This window comes from Haliaeetus albicilla, unplaced genomic scaffold (genome assembly GCF_947461875.1).
Source record: "Haliaeetus albicilla unplaced genomic scaffold, bHalAlb1.1 scaffold_39, whole genome shotgun sequence".
NCBI lineage: Eukaryota > Metazoa > Chordata > Aves > Accipitriformes > Accipitridae > Haliaeetus > Haliaeetus albicilla.
Window position 1 is genome coordinate 665,439 of NW_027212478.1, and position 13,836 is coordinate 679,274.

The following is a 13,836-nucleotide window of genomic DNA, read 5'->3' on the forward strand; positions in this document are numbered from 1 at the left end:
GCCACCTGAGACTCCTCCCAGGCACCTCCTAGAGTCTTTTGGCCTCTGCTTTACGTACCTAAGATCTCAGGTAGCAGCCCCAGACTCCTCCAGGGAAGCTACCCAAGATGATTCTTCTCTTTTGCAGGAAGCTCTCTCCTCCAGGATTGACCCAAGACTCCTCCCAGGCGTCTCCCAGAATGTTTTGACCTCTGTGTTCGGGACCGGAGATCCCAGCTACCTGCCCCAGACTCCTCCAAGTAAGTAGCTCAAGACATTTTTTTTCTCCTGTAGAGAAATCTCTCAACTCCGACAGCCACCTGAGACTCCTCCCAGGCATCTCCTAGAGTCTTCTGTCCTCTGCTTTACCTACCTAAGGTCTCAGGTAGAAGCCCCAGACTCCTCCAAGGAAGCTACCTTTGAGGTTTTTTTCTTTTTTGGAGGAACCTCTGCCCTCCGGGATCCCCCTGTGACTCCTTCCAGGCGTCTCCTAGAGTCTTTTGGCCTTTTCTTATAAGGAGCTGAGATCCCAGGTAGCAGCCCCAGACTTGTCTAATGAGGCTACCCCGGATGATTTTTCTCCTTTGGAGGAAGCTCTTTCCTCCGGGATCCACCCGAGACTCCTCCCAGGCATCTCCCAGAATCTTTTGGCCTCTGCTTTACGGACCTAAGATCCTAAGAAAAGATAGCTATGAAAAGGCCAAAAGGCTCTGGGAGATGCCTGGGAGGAGTCACAGGTGGATCCCAAAGGGGAGAGCTTCCTCCAAAAAAGAAAAAACCTCAAGAGTAGCTTCCTTTTAGGAGTCTGGGGCTGCTACCCAAGATCTTGCACGAGCAGCAGGCAGTAACCTAGCCAAAACGGACCGGAGGAGCCCTGACAAGTGGTCCTGCTCAGTGCTGCAGAGGAAGGCAAAAAACCCCCGGGGCCCAGTGCCAATCTGCGCCGGGGGAAAATTCCTTCCTGACCCCAGAGCTGGCGATCGGCTATTCCCTGAGCACGTGTGAGCAAGACCTGCCTCCTGGTCCCGCAGGCTGGTCACGCCCCCCAGGGGATGCCCAAGCCCTGTTCTCCCTGAACCTGGAGCCACCTCGGGGCTTCCGAGAGTGGCCAAGTGCCCCCGGCCTGATCGACCTTGGGGGCAAGAATCCTTCCCACGCCTTCGGGCCACCAGCGGGTGCTCCAAAGCACTGGGAGCCCTGGCAACATCTCTGCATCCCACTTCTTACGGCTGCTGCCACTGGTTCCGCAGGGAGTGAGGACGGCGAGCTCTGCAGTGCTCCTCAAGAAGGCATTCCCTTGGTCTTGCCACAGCTCTCCATCCAAAAAAGCCTGATGGCCTCGGGCACCTCCAGGGCTTGGTGGTTCTTCTCGTCTCCAGCAGCCTGGTCCAGCCTCCGGTCTTCCTCCCTCAGCACCCGGCAAGTAATTCCAGCGGCTCCTCACAGACTTCCTCTGGGATGTCTCTGGGCCGCCTGCCAGGCAGACTGGCAGTGGGACAGGGGAGGCTGCCCCTTTTATAGTGCCCCGGGGCATTGTGACTGCTGCGTTGCCGGGTGGTGGCACTGCGACACGGGGGGGTGGTGTGAGGGGGCCCCCCCGTGCGCAGCGCTGCCCGCCGCCCCTGGGCCCAGCATCCTTCGGAGGAAGGCCTTTGGGGCGCCGGCCCCGGGGGCTGTGTGGCGTTACTGAGTCCAGAAGTTTGGCAGAAAATAAACCGCCTTGCGTTCCAGCTTATCCTCAGATGTCAGAGGGGCTAGGGACGGCTGGGTTTAATTTCTGAGTGATGTCCAATTCGACGCTCTAAGGGCGGTCGCGTTCAATGTGCTGAACTATCACGATGAGGGATGCCCTTAATAGCGTACTGCACTCTGGCTTAGCTGCGTTCAACGCACGAGAATGACCAGACTTAGGGAGTTTGGTTGCGCTAACAAATTATCACGACTAGATGAATGAGCAGCGCAGTTTATTAAAGCAACGGTACAGGTGCTTTTGGATTGCCCGTGATAAATAGACTGTCTGCAAAGCACGTGCAGGTGACAATACAGTCGCCTACAGGCGCGTTAAATGATGAAAGAAAAGAACTCTAAAGAATTCTAAGTTTCCCGGGGAAGCACTCAGTACAGCCGAGTGTTCAAATCTCACGCAATAGGCATCCCTATGGCGGGGGGGAGAGAGGCTCAGCCCATTGACTGATGCCAGAAGTCAGCGATGTCCTCCCGACTTGTCTGTGATGGTGTCTTCCCTGACATTTCTCCTCTCTTAAGCCCTTTTATGTTTTCTGAGTTTTTCGGTGGAGCTTGAGTGACTCTAGTCACACATACCTTTCCTTTGATTGGTATAAAGTTCTCTTGGTTTGCTTTTAAAGGCATACGCTAGAGAAAATTCAGAGCGCGTGCTCAGTGGGGGTTGGTCGCACCTTGGAGATGGGTAACTTTGGGGGTGGAGGTGTGTTTTGGTATTATAATGAGCAGAGTTCACCTGAAACATGTCCAGAAGAACAAGATGGGCTTCGTCAGCATCAAACTGCTGACATCCTTGAAGAAGGTAGGCAGCCCGTTGCGTTGGCCAGCTGGGGTGGGAAGTGGCCTCCACGTGGAGGATGCCTGGGTGTCTGGGTGTGCTCTGGCTGTCTGCGGTGAGGTGCTCGGGGAGGTCCAGGCTCTGCTCAGGCTGCCTGTGTCCCGGCAAAGCGCTGGTGGTGCAGAGCTGGGCCCTGCTGTCTGCCTTCAACGTGCTGCAGCAGTTCTCCACCCAGGGAGGGTGGCTGTGGAAGCGGTGAGGGGTCCTCAAACCCCAAGCCCAGGGCTGGGTTCACCTCTTCTGCCCGTGGTTCCCCCAGGCTGCTTTGAGAGAGGAGAGCTCGTCCTCCGGCGCTGAGGCTCCTTTACATTTGGGTTTGGGGCTTTCTCTTTTCTTTTGTTTTTTCCTCCTCCTCTTGAGCAGAATAACCCTCTGTGGCCCCCGAGAGCTGCGGGCGGTGGCGGCGCAGCTGCTCCAGGGGACGGTTTTGGAGCAAGGACAATGCTTGGGGCGAGTCAGCGTGCGAGGCGAGACGCTGAGCAGCAGTGGCACCGGGAGCTGCGCCGTGCTGTCGCCGACGGCACTGCGCCTGCCCGGGGTCCAGCGCAGCTCCCGCCGCCCCAGCGGCACCACTGGGACTGCCCGAAGGAAGGGGCTCGGCCCCCCCCGGTGCTGGGGGACCGCCCCGACGGGGACCTCACCCTGCACCTTCTGCAAGCCAGACCCAGAAAGGGGAGGCTGCTTCTCGAAGGTGCCGTTGGCTGCGTTGCTCCCAGGTCGTGGAGCTCGCATGGGAAATGGGCAATAAAAGAGGGATGAAGTTTCCAGGCTCTTTCTGGCCGGTGCAGTGATTTGGGTTTTTTTGGGGGGTTGGTTGTTTTTTTTTTTCCTTCTGATTTCCACTCCCCCCCTTCTCCCCCCGCCACTTCCCGGTCTTGCAGCTGCCCAAGGTGCAGCCAGACAAGGGGAGGAGGGTCCCTGCGTGGCCTGCAGCTCCCTCCCTCGCCATTCTTGGGGTGATTTGGGGTTATTTTGGTGTGTCAGTGAGGCAAAGCTGGGCTCTCCGGGGCTGAGGTCAGTGGGACCCGAGGAAGGCCGTGATGGTCTTGAGGCTTTGAAGGGCTTTGCACCGAGCCCTGTCCCCACTGGAGGGGACGCTGGTGGTGTTCAAGACGAAGGCCTTGCAGCCCTTGCTGTCGTGTGTGCCCGTGTCCCCCCCGGCCCCCGAGGTCTGTCCTTGTCGCAGGGGCTCTGTGCTGCTTTCTGCGTGGGGCCGTGTCCGTGAGTCCTGCAGGGAGCTGTCTGTCCTGGCTTCCCCACCAAAGGGCTGTTCCCCCTGGGGAAGGGGAGAGGGGAGTCGTCCGCGTCCCGCCCCACCGTTGCCTGCCCCGCTGGTGGTGACTCGGCCCTGGGGGTGGCTCGGTTCCCCTCGGGGCTTTCCCCGGCTCGGATCTGGGGCTCAGCGGGGCTTTTGCACCTCTTGGGTGCTGTTTCTTGGTGCCCCCTGCTCTCCCTCCCCCTCCCACACAGGCACGGAGCGGTTCTGGAGAAGGAGCTTTTAATTGAAAAGACAAGAGGAAAGGTCCCATCCAAGCTGGTCTAACCCCTCCCTACCCCCCTCCCCGGCCCCCCCTTCAACAAGTACCCCCCCTCCTCTCCCACCCCCCACTCCCCCCATCTCCATCCCTCTCACCCCTGTCTAATCCCCGCCCCCGCCTCACACCCCCACGTTGGCCGCAAGAGCCCTGCGCTTGCTGGGTGGCATTGGCAAGGAGCTCTGCGCCTGCCTCTTCCTCCGCTTGCCTGCCGTGGCAGGTGGGGATGGTGGCAGGTCCATCCCCGCATCCTGCCACGGCTCCTGGGGCTCCATCCCGCCGCCATTGACTATTTTGAGGCTCAGCATGGCGTCGCTGAGCTCGGGGATGCAGTAGTCAGGGGTGAGCATCTCCTCAGGCAGCGAGAGCGAGCTGAAGTCGCGGTGGGGGGTGGCTGCGCCGGTGCCACCAGCGTCCCCAGGCATGGGGCTGCTGCTGGGAGCATGCTGGCTGACCGCCAGCCCGCCCAGGGAGCAATCAAAGAGCATTAGGGCCTCTTGGAGAGCCACGGCAAGGGCATCTCCAAGGGCTTGGCTGGGGGGGACGTCGCTCCCCGGGGGGATGTCGCTGCCCGGGGGTGCCCCCGCAGGGGTGGCCGTGCTGGAGATGTTGATCTTCGCCAGCTGCCCCTCGATGTGCTGGTAGCCGGGGATGGCTGTCAGCAGCGCCGGAGGGGCTGGGGCCACCCCACTCCTCTGATTTTTGTAGGGTGCGAGGTATCGTGGTTGGCCCTGGGGGGTCCCTGGGGCTGTCCAGGCCAGGGGGGCCCCGCAGCCCCCGGGACCCCACAGGGCAGCACCCGGCAGAGAAGCGGCGCCTTGGCCGAGCGTGGCGGTGGCCGGCGGAGGCAGGTGGGTGGTTGTCCACTGGATGCGGAAGACGCGGGGGTCGAAGAGGCAGCCACATGGAGCCCTCTGCAGCCCTGTGTGGGTGAGGGGGAGCCGTGCTGGTGCGGGGGGACTCTCTAGGGGCACCCGCCGAGCCGGCCCCGATGGCCGACATCCCCCAGCTCTGGGCCAGGGGCGTGGGGAGCTTGTGGCCGGGGCGATCCCCACAGGGTGAGCTGCTGTGCCGGTGGGACGGGGTTGCAAATCGGGGAGGAGACTCGCATCTAGGAGGTGAAACGGGAGAGGTGGCCCCAAATATTTGGGGAATTCTCTGCAGATGGGCTTTCCTGGGCACGCGCCGCCCGGGCGAGGGCAAGGATGCTCACCGGGGCTTGCTGAACCCCCATGTGAAAAGTGTCGGGGGAAGGGGTGTGATGGGGATGGGGAAGGTGCCAGAGCAGACTGGGGTGCCATACCTGCTGGTGGTGCCTGGGGGGCCTGGGGTGGCCAGGCTGCAGGGAAGGGCTGCTCCCGCGCGGGCAGGCGGCACAGGTTGGCTGAGCCTAAGAGAGAGAGGAGCGATGGCCGGCGGTCACCTCTGCTCTTGCCCCCCAAGAGCGTCCCTGGGCTGCAGGGGTTGGGGTTGAGGTCGGTCCCTACCTTGAGGGTAGAAGGTTTTGGGGAGCGTGAATGGCTGGAAAAGCTGGGGCGCCGGGGGGCCCCAGGGCCCAGGCAGTGGGAGCTGCACTGGTGGCCGCGCCATGGTCCCTTCTGGCTGTTGGCTGCCAAGGACTCTTTGGCGTCTCCCCGGAAGGAATGCGGGGGCTCCCTGTGTTCCGCCCCACCCCCAAGAGCCTCCCCAGCTCCTCCTGGGGAGGGAAAGGGTTAAGGGAGGCTGGGGTGCCCCCGGGGCCTACAGGCGGCTCTCAGGGTCTGCGGGTGCAAATCCTCTTTGCTTTCAACAGTATTTTTCCGGTGGGGGAAGAAGAACAAGTTGATTCAGCCGAGCCGAGCGGGGACCAAGCTGCAGCCGCAGCCTCCTTGCGCCAGATGGCAAATGCGTTTGCGACTGTTGCCCGTGCTTCTGTTCGCTGCGTTGACCGGAGCGAGGCAGAAATAGGAAAAAGGACCTCGAGGGCGCGAAGGAAGGTCACGCGGTGTCGCTCGGTGGCACGCTTTCCCCCAGCCCTCGCTCCAGTAGTGCTGTCAGGTCTTTTAGTCTCCTGATGGGAAAAGCAGCAGCTCTGGATCCCCCTCGGAGGGGGCGGCGCTTTCCCTGGGTGCGTGACACCCAGGAGGAGACGGTACCCGCCGCCGCGTGCTCCCAGAAAAGGACTGGATTCTGCCCAACGTCCGGTGTCGGGGCGCTGGGGCTGTTTGCGCTCTACGGGACCCCAGGGATGGGGTTAGTACATCCCCTCCTCGTGCTTGGAGGATTCGGCACTAGCAAGGACCCCCTGGTACCAAGGACACGGGCCTCTCGCTCCCGCTGTGTGAACAGTGTGTGGCCTGGGGGAGTCGGGACAACTGCCGTGAACCGGAGGCCAAAGATCTCTCCTGGCCTGTATCCTGTTAATTAAAGAGATGGCGCTCTGTTGGTGAGGCACCTCTGGCTGCAAGATTGCGCAAGGCCATCTGCTGCGTAACTTGTGGCAGGGACCGATGCTGGGGGCGTGAAGGCAAGCGCGCTTCTAAAACCATAAAACTCCGTTTCATTTCAGAGCGCAGCTGAGCCACCCCGCTCCTCAACACTCTGCCATCTGCACCGCTGTGGCTGGGACCGGGCAGTGCTGCACATCCCAAAGGCCACCAAGTCACACCCGTGTCCCTGCTGCTTTGCCGGGAGCTTCTGCGATGCGAGCGATGTTCTGGGGGCTGATCTCTTGGACTGCAGCTACTCTGTCCCTGACCGGCAGCTGGTCAGGAGGGTTGCGTCCCAGGTGGAATTCCACCTCTCTGACGAGAACCTGGCCAAGGATGCTTTCCTCCTGAAACATGTCCAGAAGAACAAGATGGGCTTCGTCAGCATCAAACTGCTGACGTCCTTGAAGAAGGTAGGCAGCCCGTTGCGTTGGCCAGCCGGGGTGGGAAGTGGCCTCCACGTGGAGGATGCCTGGGTGTCTGGGTGTGCTCTGGCTGTCTGCGGTGAGGTGCTCGGGGAGGTCCAGGCTCTGCTCAGGCTGCCTGTGTCCCGGCAAAGCGCTGGTGGTGCAGAGCTGGGCCCTGCTGTCTGCCTTCAACGTGCTGCAGCAGTTCTCCACCCAGGGAGGGTGGCTGGGGAAGCGGTGAGGGGTCCTCAAACCCCAAGCCCAGGGCTGGGTTCACCTCTTCTGCCCGTGGTTCCCCCAGGCTGCTTTGAGAGAGGAGAGCTCGTCCTCCGGCGCTGAGGCTCCTTTACATTTGGGTTTGGGGCTTTCTCTTTTCTTTTGTTTTTCATCACGACTAGATGAATGAGCAGCGGAGTTTATTAAAGCAACGGTACAGGTGCTTTTGGATTGCCCGTGATAAATAGACTGTCTGCAAAGCACGTGCAGGTGACAATACCGTTGCCTACAGGCGCGTTAAATGATGAAAGAAAAGAGCTCTAAAGAATTCTAAGTTTCCCGGGGAAGCACTCGGTACAGCCGAGTGTTCAAATCTCACGCAATAGGCATCCCTATGGCGGGGGGGAGAGAGGCTCAGCCCATCGACTGATGCCAGAAGTCAGCGATGTCCTCCCGACTTGTCTGTGATGGTGTCTTCCCTGGCATTTCTCCTCTCTTAAGCCCTTTTATGTTTTCTGAGTTTTTCGGTGGAGCTTGAGTGACTCTAGTCATACATGCATTTCCTTTGATTGGTATAAAGTTCTCTCGGTTTGCTTTTAAAGGTGTATGCTAGAGAAAATTCAGAGCGCGTGCTCAGTGGGGGGCGGTCGCACCTTGGAGGTGGGTAACTTTGGGGGTGGAGGTGTGTTTTGGTGTTGTAATGAGCGAAGTTCACCCAAAGGACCTGCTGTTGCGTGTGAGTACCCCAGAAGTGGGCACGTGTGATAGAAACCAGAAGTGTAGGGCGTTAGCTCGACAGAACCGCCGTTATTTTACCTCCTTGCTTCAGTGGATTCAATGCAGGGAGCAAGCGTTCTCGTTCCGATCGTTCCGGTTGCCTACCCCTGCGATCACCGAGCCTGGCCGCGGGGTCTCGGCTCCGCTCCACCCTCTGTGTTCCTTTTCAGAGTCAGCATACCAAGCTCCCCTGGTGTTGCTGACGTCTAAAGTTGCAGGTCACGTTGCTTAGGGAGCTACCACAGAACCGATTCTTGACGTGTGCACTGTGTTCCTCCCTGGAGGTTCACCTTCCCTTGAGGGGCGGTGGGGGGACGTGTGTCATACCGACAAGTCACCTCCATCAATCATTCCACGGGCTGTCGCTGTGCCCGGGAGGCCTGCGGGTCTCTCCCTGCCCTTGGCGGCCATGCCCTGGGCCCAGCTGCTGGGTGTCCCTGGCGCCTGCTCTGCCACTCGGCTCGCAAGGAGAAGCCTGGTGCTGTTCCTCTTCTCTCGGGCCATGGCAGGAACCAAGCGTGCAGCGCAGAGACCGCCCCTATTAGCCGTCCCCTCTCTGTGCCAGAGCTAAAGCCTATGCAGCCCCGCAGCCAGGAGGAGCAGGGACTTGATGTGGCTGGACACAACCCCTTTTCGTGGGGCGTAAGGGGGGTGATTTCGGCAGCCGCAGCCTGGAGGCAAGCCAAAGTGTAACCAGAGCCATAGGTTGGGATGGTGGGTGCCAAGAGCCCGCCACGGAAGTAAGCCAGGCTTTGAGAAACAAGTGCGCGGAGGTGACCCCGGTGTGGTGGAAGGAAAGGTTGGTCGTATTCAGACGTGGACCATTTGGATCCGTGACCAAAGCCCAGCCAGGCAAAGGACAGACAGCTCTTCGAAAGTGTCAGAATAGCCCATTGCTGCTATTGCCGTCACATCCCCTTGTCCCACTGAAACCCAGCTGCGCAGCCTTTCTATTAAACACACGCGTTGGCCGTGTTTATATGGGATACCAAAGGCGCTTCAGCCATGGGTGGAACTTCCACAGCTCACCTGTGACTTGAACCTTTCTGAGAGTTCTTTGCCTACCTCGGTTTGTGGGAAGATGTTCGGATCTTACCTCAAACCCTGGCAAGTCTCCTTTTCCTTTAGGATTTAGTATTTTGAGTACTGAGAGATTAAGAGAGGTAGTCTCCTTGCCATTTTGTGCGTTGGTGCCAAAATGGATCTGTACCTTCAGACTATGTAAATAAGGGCATGTAGGCCACAGACATTCCTTTGGTTGTGGTGATGCCAGAGGTGAAAGACAGGGGTTTGGTTCCCTCTGCAGAGATGTAGAGAGCATGCACGGTTTCCTCACCGTTCCTTACCAAGGCACCAAGGGACACTTGCTACCACACTGTCAGGGGAGGTTTGGACTTGACGTGAGGAGACATTTCTTTGCCAAGAGGGTGGTCACACCCTGAAACAGGCTTCCTGGAGAGGTGGTGGATGCCCCGTGCCTGTCAGTGTTGAAGAGGCATTTGGACAATGCCCTTAATACCATGCTTGAACTTTTGGTCAGCCATGAAGCAGTCAGGCAGGAGGACTAGTAGGAACTTGTAGGTCCCTTCCAGCTGAACTATTCTATTCTCATTCAGAATGTGAATAGAGAAGAAGAAATAGTTTTTCCCACTTTGTTGGAATTTGACAGAAAGTAAATTAAAGATGCCTTGTCCAAAGTTGCACAGCAGTTTAGCAATTGCATTTCAAAACGGTGTTTTGGCAGTTGAAGAAATTACACTGCCAATAGAGCTGTTTAGGAAAAAAAAGGAGTAGTTTTGCAGAGGATGTGTGAAGGCCTCTAGAAAAACATCTTTAAAGAGCCTGTGGATGTTTCCCATGGAAAGCACTGATTTTGTTTGAAAGCTAAGGCTCTTTCAGCTTGGGCATCTTTTAGTTTTAGAGCAAAAACTTAGTATTTCTCAGAGGAAACAGGAACTCGTACAAATTGAGTTGAATCCTCAGCTTCCTATTTAAAAATGTCTTTAAGGGAAGCGTACCATCAGGCCACAACTGTGCAATGGCATTAGTCCCAAAGTTAATCCCAATGGCATTAGTCCCTAAATTAATCCCAGATGCATACCAGTTCACAAGGAAGCCACCTACTTGGTTGTCTGATTCATGAAATCTCCCCTGGCATGTAAGGCTCACATTGAATCCCATCCTACCATCACCTTTAACACACTTGTTTTACCCACGCTTTTATGCTTCATAAAATGAGCTTCCATAAGTGTTAGCAACTCCAAGTCAGCACCCATTCTTTTGATAAAAATAACCTGCTACGATTGTCTGAGCAATCATAGTTAAATTATACCACCACTTCCATACAGTTCTGTAACAATATTCCTCTAGTGGTTCTGATACAACAGAGCTTCTCTATCTAATAGTTAATGGTAACACACTTTGATAAGTAAGGAACACATAGATCAATATACTTTTCCAGGGGAAAATATTTTAAAGACTGTACATTAGTATAAATCAGAAGGCAAAACCCCTCAAAGTCTGGAGGAAGATGCAAAAGTGCTTCTTTGCAAGAGGGTTTTTGTCCACTCTTGCTTAAGTCAACTGAAGGGAAGATCTGAATAAAGCCACGGTGCCTTCTCCCACCTGACTCTGACCATTCACCGAGATCCAGTGCTTAGCGCTGTTCCCAAACAGTTTCCACTGAGACTGGATGAACTGTCAGATGCTACCATGATTTATAAACTTAAGCTCCCAGTCTCTCCTGCCATTTCCACATCCACTTCTTCCCTTTCTGATAAGGCATGAATCATCATCAGAAATCCCTCTCCAGCCCATTAACAACCTAAACATTGCACAGGCTCATAGAAGTACACGGGTGACTATCGTTACATCTGCCTCCGTATTAGAGGGATCAGCACTGTAAAAATACCTGCAGTCAGCAAATATTCGTGTTGCATTTATGAGCATTTTCATTCCAGTACACACATTATGAAACAATCTTATGGTGGTAGGAAGGCTAGGTAGGTATTCCAGCAAGGAAGACTGCTTTGCTGCTATATTAATACCTTATATTATAGTGCAATAATCCTGTGCTCTACAGAGTCTCAGACTGGTTCATTGGAGCGGGGCGGGGGGGAAGTGTATGGCTTTAAACAGCTTGCAGTATTGGGTCAAAAAAGGCACAGATGTTGCAGCAAATCCTTGAAACAACATAAACTCACCATGCTCACCTGAGCCTATCCAAAAAAGTATTCACCGTGGCCAGACCAAGGGTTCTGTGCTGTGCCTGGCTAATTCAACAGCAGGGCACCCTGCGTGGGAGAACCACTAATCCTGAAACGTAGCATTAAAGAAGACGAGACCAAGGCTACAGAGGCTTTTGTGAAACTGAGCATAAGAGAAGAATCATACCTTCCTGAGCCTCAAAAGAATTTCTACAAAATCTTAGATATTTCTGCGATGACTTCAGGAGATAATCTTACAGCAAGTGACTCCTAACAGAATTTTCAGATGCCTTTAGGAATAAGGAAGGACTCTAGTAATCTCTCACCCTCATAGGCAGTCTCAAGAAAGCATATGCCTGAGAAACAGAGGAAAACCAGAGTGAGGAGATGGGGAAGTCGAGAACGTTATTCGCAGTAGCTGCTCTCATTCGACCAGATCAAGACTGGCACAGTGTTAGCAGAGGTACGGAATAGATGTGAAAGCCTCAGACGTTTCTGCCCAGCGGGTAACACTGTGGGATGTAAATGGTAAGACTGCATGCATTTTTTTTTCGCAACACAGTAAAAAGTGAAGTTAAAAATACCAAATCCACCAGACCAAAAAGATTTCCATCCTACGCAAGTTATGAGAGGAAAAAATCCTCTCAGGAGATTGAAAGAGAGGTACTCCATAAACACGCACATCTGTGGTTCCCAAGCCCATCGTTCAAAACTTCTGTCATCAGTTTATTTTCTCCCATGGGTCTTCTCCAGTTCAGTAGCTGTCACTCCAGTGAAAACCACAACACAAAGCTGACATTTATTGAAGGTGGGCAGGGCCCCGTGAACTCTACTGTGGCAGTGCAGACAAATCTAAACATCATCTTTACTCACAAATTTCCATTCAGTTCAGTGAAAGCAGAATTGCCTCTGAGGTGTGGGAATAATAAAGAGAAAATTCTCCTTTTGGTTGCACTTAAGAACAGGCTTGCAGAGGTGCTGGTGGGAAGCCTGCTGGAAACCAAGGGGCTGCGTGGGAGTCAGGGAAAGCAGAATATGCTTTCCACCACCTAGAAAAGGAGCATGTGGATGGGGTAGGAGGAGCGAGCAAGAGAGGAGGAGCTGAGACTTTGCCAGAAGAAATAGGAGGGCCCCATGGTGCTGACCACCCAGGAGTGCTCCGGGATGTCACGGGGAGGCTGGCACGCTGGTTCGAAGCACAGACCGCTTTCCCCTGCTCCTTTTCCATGCGGGCACCAGGACAAGGTAAAGCAAAACCTGGGCAAGGTCAAGCTGGACTTGAGTGGCACGAGTGAAAGGGACAGGTGCCCGAGCGATCTTCTCTTCTGTCCTGCCAGTCAGAGGTAGGGGTGCGTAACCGAAAAAGCTGGTCGAAGAAACTCTCTGAGGCTCGATTTTGGAGTTTTAGAAAGCAGGCATTCTTTATTGCAGCGCTGGATGCACGGGGGATCGTTCTGCCTATCGTGCATACTGTTACCTACAGCAAGGCAAGCTTATATTGTTCTAATCATATACTTATTTATGTTATCCTTGACATAGTGTCCGCCCTTTGGGCATGCGCAGTGTGGCTCATCTCTTTTTCCTAGTTAGCTAGCCTTGGCAGGTTTTAATGGCTGGATGCACCAATGTCTGTCCCAACGGCAGGTGGGGGACAGGGCTCTGCCCTTCGTGAGACTCCCAGCCCCTGGAGTGGCGGCTGGAAGAGGGGTAGGTCAAAGGACCCTGATGGGAGCCCTGCAGGGCCTCATCCATTGGACCGACGGGCACCTTCCCTTGTCACCCAGAGCATCGCGTGGGCTGGAAAAGGGATGCTCTGGCGAGCTTCTGGCAAATCTCTGGAGAAGAGCTTCTCCCCGCCCCTCTCCCAGGGGCTTTCTTGGCTCTGGTGCCCTTCCCAAGGACAGCCCCACAGGTGGGCGCAGCCAGCATGGCAGGAAAGAACAGGCAGCAGCCACAGCAGTCAGCATGGCAGGAAAGCCAAGGATAAAGCCTTATCAGCCAAGTGGGATAAAGCCTTAATAACCAAGTGTGCTGCTCCTCGGACAGGAGTATTCCTGCCTAAGCTCACCACACTTTTCCTGCATTTCCCTGTGGCTTTCGGCAGGATATGAATGGCTCTTCGGTGCTGGTGGTCGCTCCCCTCTTTCAGTAACAATTGCAAATTTTCTTCCTGTTGGACCCGCCTCAGTTCCAGTCTCTTGGGGATTGAAAGCTGGCACAGCATGGGTGCCAGAGATGTTCCCACAGCTTGGCTGGCGTCCACAAGGAGGAGTCTGTCTTTAGCCACGATGATCATTTCCAGGGAAAACAGCTTGTTGTATTGACCAGGACCCTACGCGGACAACAGAAGAGCAGGGATGTGGCCATTTGCCACAAGTCCAGTGGAGCAGGCTGCTCAAACACAGCCCACGGTGACTTTCTGTGCTGCTGGGCCTGTGGGGACAAAGGATTAAGCCTGAATTACCTACATGAAATAGAGCTATCGCTAGCCTCGTGCAATGGCACCCAGGAGCTGGTCCTGAAAACCACCAATCCAGGACACGGAAAGCTTTTAACCGCTGTGGCTATTCTGGAATAGACTGTGCCGTGTGCATCCATTTCTATTAGCAACACTTCTCCTGCAGCCCAAAAGGAGTTTGAGAGCTTGCTTATGGCTAAAGGGGGTTG